The sequence below is a fragment of the Amblyomma maculatum genome, chromosome 1, assembly GCF_055883805.1.
Source record: "Amblyomma maculatum isolate TAMU_Amacu chromosome 1, ASM5588380v1, whole genome shotgun sequence".
NCBI lineage: Eukaryota > Metazoa > Arthropoda > Arachnida > Ixodida > Ixodidae > Amblyomma > Amblyomma maculatum.
The window spans coordinates 437,082,955-437,095,526 of record NC_139344.1 but is presented as its reverse complement, the minus strand read 5'-3'; the positions used below and the strand labels follow the sequence as shown (position 1 = coordinate 437,095,526).

Sequence of the window (12,572 nt, the reverse complement as noted above, 5' to 3'; positions counted from 1 at the left end):
TTAAAGCCATTGACAGATCCAGTTGCCTGGTGTACGAGAAGAAAATTACAGAAACCCAGCTTAAGGCTTTGCTCGCAAAACTACACGAACAGGAATGTAAGGCACCCGGCAGATGGATAGAGGATATTCGAAAAATAAAAGAACAGATTAACTTGATAGAAGAAGACAGATACCAAGGAGCGTTAGTGCGTGCAAGAGCGGAAAAATTGGCCATGGATGAGACGCCGACAAAAAGATCGTTGGGAATAGAAAAAGCAAATGCAAGGCGAAATTACGTGGCAGAGGTAGATTGGGCAGGACGCACAGAAACTGATAACGAAGGAATCGCGAAAGCTTTCCGGGAGTATTATGAAGATCTATTTTCGTCCCGAGAGGTTTATTTGGACCGTTTTAAAGAATCCTTTCTTGACGCGATGCCAAAAATTGACGAGGAACAAAAAGAAAGACTGGAGCGGCCAATAAGCGAAAAAGAAGTGCAGCAGGCAATAGAAAATTTAAACCCAGGGAAATCACCCGGGCCTGATGGCCTGAGTGCGGCTTTTTATAAAGCGTTCAAGGAACAGCTATCACCTTTGTTGTGTGCCTTATTTAATGAAGCGTATGAACTGAAGGCACTGCCTGCGTCTTTCGGATCGTCGCACACAGTACTTATTCCGAAAACTGACCAACCAGATAAGCTTAGGCAGTTGTCTTACAGGCCCATTGCTCTGACAAACGTTGATTACAAGATTTATATGAAGGTGCTTGCTGGCAGACTACAAAAGGTTATATGCGAACTAGTGGGCCCTCACCAAACGTGCGGTATCAAAGGGCGATCTATCTTTCAGAACATTCACAAAGCGCGAAGTGTGCTCGAATGCTGCGATGCAACTCATGCATGTGTTGCGTTACTGCAGTTGGACTTGGAGAAAGCTTTTGATTGTGTGGCACATACTATTCTGTTAAGTATATTAGACTATGTTAATGTCGGCTCTGTTATTCGAGAGGGAGTGGCTTTGGCGTACCGTAACTGCACTACGAGATTAATTGTCAATAAGTCACTGGGGGCCCCCATCAACGTACGACGTTCGGTGCGCCAAGGTTGCCCCCTCAGCCCTCTTTTGTTCGGCATTTATATTGAAACGTTGTGTTTAAGCATCCTACAAAACAATGACATTGATGGTTTTCGACTGCAGGAGTCAGAAGTCAAATTGTTGGCTTACGCAGACGACGTTGCGGTTTTTTGTGTAAATAAGGAGAGTATAAAGAGGACAGTGGATGTGGTAAAACATTTTAGCAAAGTCACAGGGAGTAAAGTTAACTGGGGTAAGTGCCTGGGATTTTGGCACGGAGAATGGCAGCTGACCCCCGACACTTTCGCTAATGTGTCGTGGGTTACAACGCCTGCAAAGTACTTGGGTGTGCCCTTGAAATTTTACAAGGAAAGCGAGCCATACTGGCGAGAGCAGGTCAAAGAAACCAGTGAAAAAGCGGAGAAATGGAAAAGCGCTCAATTATCAATATTTGCAAGAGCCGCAGTTTGCAACCTGTTTTTAATTAGTAAGTTATGGTATGTTATGCAAGTGTTGCATTGCTCCCGTGTAAATGTGCAAAAATTGCATCGAGTTTTTGCGGTGTTTGTTTGGGCCTCGAGTTGGGAGAGGTGCAGTCGGACAAATTTGTTCCGGCAGGTGAAGCATGGGGGGCTTGGTCTGGGTCATTTGTTTGTGCGACAGATTGTCAACCGGTTTATGTTTTTTAGGGATGCCAGTGATCCATTCCTGCGCACAGTGTGTCAACAGAGACTTGGTCGAGCGTTGCCTGATTTCGTAGTGTATACTCAATGTATGCCTGGTTCTCTGTTTGGCTTCTTTAGGGAAATTGTTTTGAGTGTGAAATTCTTAAGCGCACGTTTTTCGAAAGAGTATTTAAGTAATGTTAACAGGAGAACATTATACAAGGATGTTTGTGAAGTGGTGTTCCCGGTGCCCTTGTACCGAGCTTTATACTATGGAGGCACAGGAAGTAATGTACTAAAACGCGTAAAGAAAATGCAAGTTGCTCCGGGAGCTAAAACGTTTTTCTTTATGCTGCATACCGGTACTTTGAGTGTAAAATCATTTATGGAGGAGAAGGGTATGTTCCTACCGTGGGGGGCCCAATGTCTCATCTGCAAACAACCAGAGACAATAGATCACGTGTTTTTGCATTGCTGGGAGGGGGTATATTTGTGGGATGTTCTGCAAAGGACAATAAAAAAACAGTTGCCACTTGATTCCCATGGCATTAGGTACTTGCCATTGGATAACCACGATGATATGCCGTTAGACCAGGTTATGTTAATGTGCCTCCACAGTATATGGCGCGCACGAATGGCTGGTTATCACTGCGATCCAGATGCACGGCCAGCCCGCATGTATTTCCGTGAAAGTGTGCAGCGATGGCTCGACGTGCTTAAATTGCAACCATGTGCTCCTGAGTGGCTGTCAAAGCTGGAACCTTTGACGGTGCTCAAGGAATTTTAAACGTGACAATGCCTGCCCCTCAGTGGGTGTTAGGCAACGCTAGCTACCTTTGTGTACATATATTATTCCTTTTTTTTCCTGTTGTTTTGAGTTCCAGTGCGGTGTATTTGTGTCAAAGCCAGGCAATAAAGAAAAAAAAAAAAAAAAAGAGTGGCGCAGTGGAAGCGTGCTGGGCCCATAACTCAGAGGTCCGTGGATCGAAACCACGATCTGCTACTGGTATTTATATTTTCATTCAGCGACCCCCCAAGATACAAATACACTGCTAATTTCCCCACCCTTGTGCCCAGCAGAGTGGCGCAGTGGAAGCGTGCTGGGCCCACAACCCAGAGGTCCGTGGATCGAAACCAAGCTCTGCTAATGATATTTTTATTTTTATTGAGGAACCCCGGAGATACAATTACACTGCTAATTTCCCCACCCTTGTACCCAGAACATTTCATACACAGTGTTGTGCGGTTCAAGGAAGTGCATATGACACTCCCCGAGCTGCCGCAATGGATTCATGTGCTTGAGGGTTTGGTAAAACTGATAAAGTTTTAACCCGCCGTGTCACGCGAAAGTGTGCTGGCACGTTTTATTGTTTATCGTCTTTTTTTGAATGTCCAAGTCGGCAATAAAGAAAACAAAAGCAGAGTGGCGCAGTGGAAGCGTGCTGGGCCCATAACCCAGAGGTCCGTGATCAAAACCACGCTCTGCTACTGACATTTTTATTGTCATTCAGCAACCACGAAGATACAAATACACTGCTAATTTCCCCACCCTTGTGCCCAGCAGAGTGGCGCAGTGGAAGCGTGCTGGGCCGATAACCCAGAGGTCCGTGGATCGAAACCACGCTCTGCTACTGATATTTTTATTTTTATTGAGCAACCCCGAATATACTAATACACTGCTAATTTCCCCACCCTTGTGGCCAGCAGAGTTGCGCAGTGGAAGTAGGATTCTGCTTCCAGCCACGCCAGTGAACGGACGCAGGATGCAGGGCTCCTCAGGAGCGGCTTCAGCGGCCATGTCAGGCCGCGGTAACAGGACTGCTGAACAGGATAGTACTTCTCAAGTTGTTTTTCCTGCACTGCTAACAGGTCGGGTTGTTTTGAGTACGGTTGTTTTGCACGCCGATATCAGGACCCGCCCGTAGCGGGCGGAAGATTTCCGCGGCGCGTTGGCACAGCATTCGCTGATCCCCGATGTTGTTCCGATGGGGGCGTATCGGATGAGCCACGTCTAGGCTGCCACTCTCAAGGATCCTGAAGCGGTGACCATGCTTGTTAGTGTAGTCGAGTTGTGTGTGAAAAACGGTCGCTGCTTGATAATTGACCCGGTCAACCAGGACGTGCGACTGAAACTTCACTGGCTGTTACACACCGTGTCAGACGAGGATGTTCGTGCTTCCTTTACGCCGTATGGAAAGGTGTTGGAAGTTGCAAGGGAGCGCTGGCGTGTGAAACGTATGGTAGAAAAGGGCTCAACTACTCGACTTGTCGCGCTTAAGTTGAAAGCTGGCGTGAAGCTGGACGACCTGCGACATCAGCTGAACGTTAGCGGTGAGCTGGCGCTTGTTGTTGTGCCAGGCAGACCTCCCTTGTGCCTACGCTGTCGGAGTACGGGGCACATCCGCAAGGAGTGCCGGGTTCCTCGTTTCAAAACCTGTCGACGGTTCAGGCATGAAGACCGCCAGTGTGCACGTACCTACGCAAGCATTGCCGGACCTGGGACCAGCGAAGGCTCGTCCGAGTTGATAATGGATGAGGTGGATGCGGAGGAGGCGGCTGACATTAGAGGACAGTCAACGAAACAGGACGCGCCTTCCATGACGGTTTTAACTGAGCATAAGTTGACGGTCTCAAGTGAAAAGACTGAAAATCTGCACGTCTTGCACGTTCCATCGCAGGACCAACAGGACCACGAAAGCGCATCAAAGGAAGCGTCAGAAGACGTAATTAAGTTTTCTGACGCTGAGGAGCATCTCAGTACTGAGCCTCCTTGTACTGATGCCATGGAAGTTGGGCCGGAGACAGCGGCCTTAATTGCCGCGAAACGTCCACACGAGGAAAGCTTCGAGGAGACTCAGCTGCCCGGCGGTGTTTCTGATGAGCTGCCGCCGAAAACTGCGGGCATCCGAAGATCAACTTTGAGACCGAAGCCGAACTTCTCGGCCGACACGCGGCAGGCGGGGAAACCGCCTCCGTAGTTTTTGTGGTGTCTTGAACGGTTTGTGGGTTGGCTGCACCGACCAGCGTCAGGAACATTCTGCAACCAAGCGGGGCGTGTGTGAAAAAAAATGAAAGACGGTGCTTGGACTTCGTTTGAATGCAGCCCGACGTTCTGCTGGGAGGGCAATACATGCACACATACGCCGCTGTTCTTCAGAAGCGGAGGCCACGCAATCATGAAGGTAGGCACCATGCGGGTATGGGCGCCCCTTTCTAACACATGACTCTCAAGCTTAATTCGGCGTTACACGTAGCTACTTTGAATGTCAAAGAGCTGGGAGCGAAAAGGCGACAATGCCAGCTCAATCGCCTTCTTGTGGATAATGATATAGTTATAGCAGCTGTGCAAGAGTCAAAGATTGAGAGCCAAGAAAGCACTGACCGTATGGTGGCTTCTTTTCAAATAAACTTTTATGTGTGTGTATGCCATTCTGTTGGTGTATCGGGTGGACGCATTTTATTTATACATAACACGCTGGGAGTAAGCGTAGAGTCCGTTTTTGCGTGTCCAAGTTTTCGTCTTTTGGTTACTGATTTTACCTACTGCAATTTATGCTGGCGTGTTGTGTGTGTGTATGCTCCCTATTCAGAACGCGAACGTGAATTGTTTTTTAAGCCTATTGAATTGTGGTTGAAGGTCGACAAAATCCTGCTTGTACTTGGCGATTACAACTGTGTGTGCGCAGTTGTGGACCGAGCGGCGAAGTGTAAACCTCGAAGAGACAGAAGCTCCGAGCAGTTGAATGCACTTGTGCATAAATACGGCCTTGAGGATGTTGGTAGTGTGTTCTCCACTGGAAACCAACCAGAGTTCACGCACTTTCAGCGAGATAGCCATCCTAGATTGGACAGGGTGTATGCCTCGGTTGATCTTGTTTCCCTATGTACTGCAAATGAGGTCAAACCTGTGTCTTTCAGCGATCATTGTCTCGTGAGTGCAGTGTTCGGTAGGGCAGGAAAGAAATCGCGCTTTAAATGGTACCTATGGAAACTGAATGCCAAACTTCTCGCCGATGAGGAGTTCCTTACGGAAGTTAAGACCGAGTTTGAAAATCGTCTGGCTATGCGACCAGTAAATTTTGGAGCGGAATGAGACAGCTTCAAAGAGTGGGTCAAATTGAAATCCATAGAAAAGAGCAGTAAGGTGCGGCATAAAGAGAAAGAAAAAGAACTGAATGAACAACTTCAGTTTTGTTTGAGCATGGAAAGTACTGTGCCAGGGAATTTCGCCAGTAAAATACGAGAGCTTAAAAGTGAGCTGGAAACAATCGACAGCGAAAGATACACAGCGGCTGTCATACATGCAAGGGCTGAAAAACTTTGGGCTGGAGAAGTGCCGACAAAACGAGCGCTAGCAGACGAGAAAAGATACGCCTGCCAGAAAGAAATAAGGAGTATAAGGTATGCCGGCCATATCACTGAAGATGCTAAAGATATTCAGCGTGCGGTAGCAGAGCACTTTGAAGAACTGCTTAGCGCTAAGCTTGAGACTGTAGGCGGCTTTCAAACAGATTTTCTAAGACTGATGCCGGCACTGGATGACGAAAGTAAAGCGCGCCTAGAAACACCGATAACGTTGCAGGAGATAGAATCTGCAATAGATGACCTGACACCTGGTAAAGCCCCTTGGCCGGATGGTCTAAGCGCTGCCTTCTTTAAAACTTTTCAGCAGTGTGCGGCTCAGTTTATGCTCGATGTAATCACCGAAGCTTATGAATGTAATACTGTTCCAATGTCTTTCTTTACATCGCACATTGTGCTGATACCCAAGACAGATGATCCGGAGAAACGACTGTTGGTGGGTTCATATCGACCGATTAGCCTCACCAATGTTGACTACAAGGTGTACATGAAGGTTTTAGCAAAAAGACTGCAAAGCGTAATAAAAAAAATTGGTTGGGCCCCATCAAACGTGCGGCATCAAGGGTCGATCCATTGCCACGAATATACATGTCGCAAGAACCGTATTGAATGTGTTGATGCACTCGGTGGTCAGATAGCCATGATGCAATTAGATTTGGCGAAAGCCGTTGACCGTGTTTCTCACGAAATTCTTTTTTCCATTTTGGAGCATTCTAACCTTGGTGAAGTCTGAAGTGAATCGAGAAGTGGTTGGCGAAGAACGAACAAGCTTTATTAAAGGTTAGTAGTATTTATAGCCGTTGGCTAGCCACGTCACCGCAGCTACTGTCGTTAACAGTGGCTTAGCCGGTATCTCGGTAGATAAGCACGTGTCCGTGCGTCACAACAATTCTCCCCTCTTAAGGAGTGAAGCGGTCGGGGCGTCGGGTGTTCCTTTTTGACCTACGCAGTGTCACTCCAGCGCCGCCAGTCACCGTTGCCTCATTTGTACTGTCCTCAGCTTGTGAGCCTGACGGCGTTTGCATGTCAGCGCCCGCTTGACACTGGCTCTCGCTGCTGCCGTGCACTTGAGACTGCAACTCTCCCGATATGCTTTGGCTGTCTTCAGCCATTGATGCCCCCGTTGGGGCCCCGGGTTTAACCTCCGCTCCTTCCACACTGGTTTTCCTGGTCTTTAGCTGGTCCTGGTGGCGGCGATGTTGCTCCCCATCTGCGGTCTTTACGGCTGTCATGCGCGAGCCCTCGATGGACTCTATCACACCTGGTTTCCACTTGTCACCTGCTCCGTAGTTCTTGAACCAGATTTCCTTGCGCAGCGGTTTGCCGTTGTTGCAAGCACCTGCAGAGGGAAAAGGTCGTGACACGATATTGTGCAGTAAACAGCGCGGCTCGTAACCGAGAAGCATGGGGGCCGGGGTTTTCCCGTTTAGATGGGGGGTACGCCGATAATGAGACAAAATGTGGTCCAGGCGTGCTTGCAGACTACCGTGCGTGTTCTTGCTTAGTCCTTGCTTCACAGTACGTACCGCCGTTTCCGCCAGGCCGTTAGACTGCGGCTTCTAAGGAGCTGTCCGCAAATGAATGATGCCATTGCGCATCATATATGCCCTGAACTCCTCGCTACAAAACTGCGGCCCGTTATCAGTCACGAGAGTTCTTGGCAAGCCGAATCGGCTGAACATTGTCTGCAGTGCTTCAATTGTTTTCATTGAAGTGGTAGTCTTCATAGCAGCAACCTCGATCTATTTCGTATGAGAATCGACCACAACCATCAACATGAGACCTTCAAAGGGCCCCGCAAAATCGACATGGATTCTAGACCAGGGCTCTTCCGTTTTCGGCCAAGGAACGGGTTGTTGGGCCGCGGGCATGCTGCCGCATTCTATGCATGTTGTACACCCGTTGACAAGCTTCTCAATGTCCCGATCGAGTCCTGGATACCAGAATACAGACCGAGCCAAGTTCTTCATGGCCGTTATACCTTGATGCGCGTCATGCAGCATACGCAGCATTGGTAGCCTCGCAGCCGTCGGAATTACTGCACGATGACCCTAGTATACAATTCCATGGCTGCAAGTCAGTTCGTCCTTCCTGTGCATATATGCGCGTAATGGCTCCTGACTGGGCTGGCAGTATCGTGGCCAGCCATTGTGAATGTATTGGCGGACTTGCGCGAGGTCGCTATCACTGCCCGTCATCTTGGCCAAATCACTCGCTGAGAGCGGACCAGAATTTAGGTGATCTGTTAGAAGAACGTACTCACGCGCATCATCTTCTCCAATCTTAGCGTTTTGGTTCTCCCGCACAGGCAAACGGCTAAGGGTGTCGGCAGGAATCAGTGCCTTCCCTGGTTTGTACTGAATTTTGTAGTTGTAGGCGCTCAGCAGGAGAGACCAGCGCTGAATCCGTGCAGCGGCCATGGCTGGAACGGGCTTGTCGGGGCTGAAAAGGCTCACGAGAGTTCTGTGATCAGTGACGAGCGTGAACTGATTCCCGAGCAGATATTCCCGGAACTTTGTAACACCGAATACTACCGCAATGCCTCTCTTTCAATCTGCGCGTAATTGCGCTCAGCAGCTGAAAGAGTTCGCGATCGGAACCCGATTGGTAGATCTTGCCCATTTACTCTGTGGTATAGTACGGCGCCAACGCCACACGATGATGCATCGGTTTCCAAGAAAAGGGGCTTACTTGGATCGTAGTGTGCCAAGAACTTTGCTTCCTCTAGCAGCCGCTTCGTTGTCCGGAAAGCGTTATCTTGTCTCGCCCCCCCCCCCTTCCAGCGTGCGTTCTTCCTTAGTAGTTCATGCAGCGGCTCCAGAACCATAGCCAAATTTCCCAGAAATGCGTGGTAATAGGTTACAAACCCCAAGAATGCCCGCCGTTCCGCAATGCACGTTGGCTTCGGCATCTTTGCTATGGCGGCAGTGTTATCTGCCTTAGGTAACAACCCGTCCGCGCTTATACGATGCCCCAGAAATTCAACTTCTGCTTGCCGAAACTTGCATTTCTGGGGATGCAACTACACACCATGCTGCCGGAAACGCCTGAAAACTTCACGCAGTGTGTCAGAGTTCCCGTGTTTTTCCGCGACTACTACGTCGTCCAGGTAAACTTGAACGCCCGGAATACCTTGCAGGATGCCTTACTTACGTCTCTGAAAAATTGCAGGAGCAGAGGCTACACCAAACGGAAGTCGATTGAAGCAAAACAGGCCTTTCGGGGTGTTTACGACCAAAAGCTTCCTGGTTTCCTCATCAAGCGGCAACTGATTGTAAGCATCTTTCAAGTCGATAGAGCTGAAGACTTCCCCGCCGTTTAGGTTGGCGAAAATATCCCGTATTTTCGGCAATGGGTACTGCTCCGTAACCCATGCAGAGTTTGCGGTCACCTTAAAATCACCACACAACCGAATGGAACCATTCTTCTTGATCACGGGAACCAGAGGCGTGGCCCAATCCGCACTGTCGATAGGCGAGAGAATGCCATCTTTAACAAGCCGGTCTATTTCATTAGACACTTGCTCCCGCATTGCATATGGCACAGAACGAGCTTTGCAGAAACGCGGTTTCGCATTTTCATGCAACCGCAGATGAACTGAGGGACCGTTAATGCGCCCTAGACCTGGCGTAAACAGATCACTGAACTCTTCTAACAGTGCGCTAACGGAAGGTTGGTGCGACAAATCTTGCTCACCAGAGGTTGCATCACTGGCAATGCTGAGGACGGGTCTTCCGCTATGCTCAAATGCGCTGATGATGTCACGTCCGCACAAGTCCGGGCCAGCGCACTGCAGCACGGTCAGCGTCGCTTCCAAGGTTTTTCCCGCGTACGAGACAGGAAGCTTGAGCTGGCCCTTCAAGGGGAGCTTGCCCAGGAAGCAGGACAACTGCAAAGACGTCTTGAGTAGCGCAGGCCAGGCATGCGATGCTTGCAGTAGGTTTTCCACGTAATGATGGAGACCGGCGAGCCTGTGTCTACTTGCATCTTGATCGCAATCCCGCTCCAACGGAATGTGCGAATAATGGGCGTGGTCAAGTTAACAGACGCAGTGTACAAACTAAGTAGACGAAGCTCGTTGCCGTCACTTGACGAGGAATGCTCTTCACAAAGTGCCACTCCTGGTTGTTTCAACGCGCACATTTTAGCTACGTGCCCTTTCCGTCGGCAGCGAAAACACTCCGCCCGGCGAAACTTGCACTTCCCTGCCTTGTGCTCAGTGCTACCGCAACACGGGCAAGCGTCACCTGGGCTTGGTTTAGATGCCGTGTGCGTAGAAGTTTTGTGGCAATACGATTGGCCCTGCTGCTTGCTTCTCACGGCATTAATATTGCCATGATCCTTTGTCTTATCCATGTGGTCCACGTTAAGGGCTGCCATCTCTGCCGCTAACGCTATATCCTCGGATTCTTTCAGCGTTAGCGAAGCTTTTGACAAGAGTTTCCGCTGAACGCCGGTGTCACGCAGACCGCAAACAAGTCTGTCTCGTAACACTCTGTCCCTTGCATCGCCAAAGTTCCACCTGCAGGCTTGCTTCCGAATTTCGGCAATAAAGTCCTTCATTGTTTCGTCCGGACGCTGGCGTCTTGTGAAGAACTTGTACGACTCCGCAATTTCATTGCCTTGCGGCGCGAAATGCTCAGTCAGCAGCAGAACCAGCTGCTCGTAGGCTAGCTCTTGAATCTTGACCGGCGCGCAACGTCCCGTTATTATGCCGACTGTTGCTGTACTTAAAGCTGCCGTTAGAAGAGCCCGTCGTTTCTTCGAGTCATCGATTCCGTAAGCTTCAAAATAACATTCCAGACGCACCTGATAGGCTTCCCAACTGTCTTCCGTTTCGTCGAAACCCGGCGGTCCGGCGTGGCCGCCATGGAACAGACAGTGCCCGGCTGTGGGCAGCCTCGTCGCCACTGAAGTGAATCGAGAAGTAGTTGGCGAAGAACGAACAAGCTTTAATAAAGGTTAATAGTATTTATAGCCGTTGGCTAGCCACGTCACCGCAGCTACTGTCGTTAACAGTGGCTTAGCCGGTATCTCGGTAGATAAGCACGTGTTCATGGGTCACAACAAAGTCATAGTGGAGGGTGTTAAAATGGCTTATGCGAACTGCACTACCCGTATTATAGTGAATGGTGAACTGACTGACACCATCGCAGTACGGTCATCGGTAAGGCAGGGCTGCCCGCTCTCACCCCTGTTTTTTGCATTGTATTTAGAGCCACTTTGCTTGGCTATAATTGATAGCGATCGCATTTTAGCATTCAAGCTTCAATCAGCATACGTGAAAATGCTAGCATACGGTGATGACATTGCAGTCTTTTGTGCAACCAGAAAGAGCATCTGTGAAGTCACGGGTGTCGTCCAAACATTTTGTGATCAATCCGGATGTATGATCAATTGGGAGAAAAGCTCTGGGTTTTGGCACGGTGATTGGAACGTGGCACCTGATTTCTTCTGTAAGCTGCGATGGTCTGCTCTCCCAACGCGATATCTAGGCGTGCCTTTAGATTGTTATCGAGAACCCAACGTGCACTGGATGGAAGAGACATCCAGAGTGAAAGAAAAAGCGGATGCGTGGCAAGGAAGGCAACTCTCAATGTTTTCGCGCACTTCTATTTGCAATGTTTTTCTTATTTCGAGGCTGTGGTACCTCATCAATGTGTTGTGTGTCTCACGAACCTCAATTCAGAAAATGCACCGCGTTTTTGCTGTTTTTATTTGGGCATCCACATAGGAAAAAACCAGCTGGACGAATTTGTTTATTTCTGTTAAAAAGGGGCGGGCTTGCCCTTGCCCATTTGTTCTTGCGTCAAGTGGTTTCGTGATTTATATTCCTACGTGATCAAAAAGATACCTTTCTAAGAACTGTGATGCAAGTGCGATTGCAGAGGCTGCTCCCTGAATGGATTGTGTCATGTGAAAACATGCCTGGTACTGTGACTGGCTACCTGCGCGAGGTTGTTTTTTCGTGCAAGTTGCTGGAAGTGCGGTTTTCTTTTGATTACCTTTATAATGTTTCCAGAAAAGAACTATATAAAGATCTCATTGAGGTGATGCTGCCGGTGCCTTTTTACCGGGCATTACACTGTGGAGGTCCAGGACAGGACGTTTTGAAAAGAGTCAAGAAGATGCCCGTGAGGGCATCTGCTAAAACGTTCCTTGTCAAACTTCACTCTAATACGCTCCCTGTTAAAACCTGGCTGAATGATAAAGGTATCTTCGTCCCATGGACAACAAATTGCCTGTTGTGCAAAGAACCGGAAACAATTGAGCACGTTTTCTTAGTGCTGGGATGCTGTCTTTCTATGGGACGTCCTCCAAAGGACAATTAAAAAGGAACTTCCCTTAACTCCGTACGGTATCAGATTCCTACCAGTGCAGAACGATGATGCACCGTATGATTTAATCACGCTCCTTGGCCATAGTTTGTGGAAAACACGAGTGCATGTGCGTCATGCAGATATAGATACACGATCGGCGCGTGAAAACTTCA

The 12,572-nt window shown here is 48.9% G+C and overlaps 1 protein-coding gene and 1 non-coding gene across 3 annotated transcripts in view; one reads left to right on the top strand and one right to left on the bottom strand.

Annotated features, from left to right (window-relative positions):
* The window catches only part of LOC146209484 (uncharacterized), a 200,202-nt gene that overhangs the window by 95,551 nt on the left and 92,079 nt on the right, over positions 1-12,572 (bottom strand). The window lies entirely within an intron of this gene.
* TRNAI-GAU (transfer RNA isoleucine (anticodon GAU)) lies at positions 3,277-3,348 on the top strand. Its single transcript has one exon. It is a non-coding gene; the product is annotated as a tRNA-Ile (tRNA).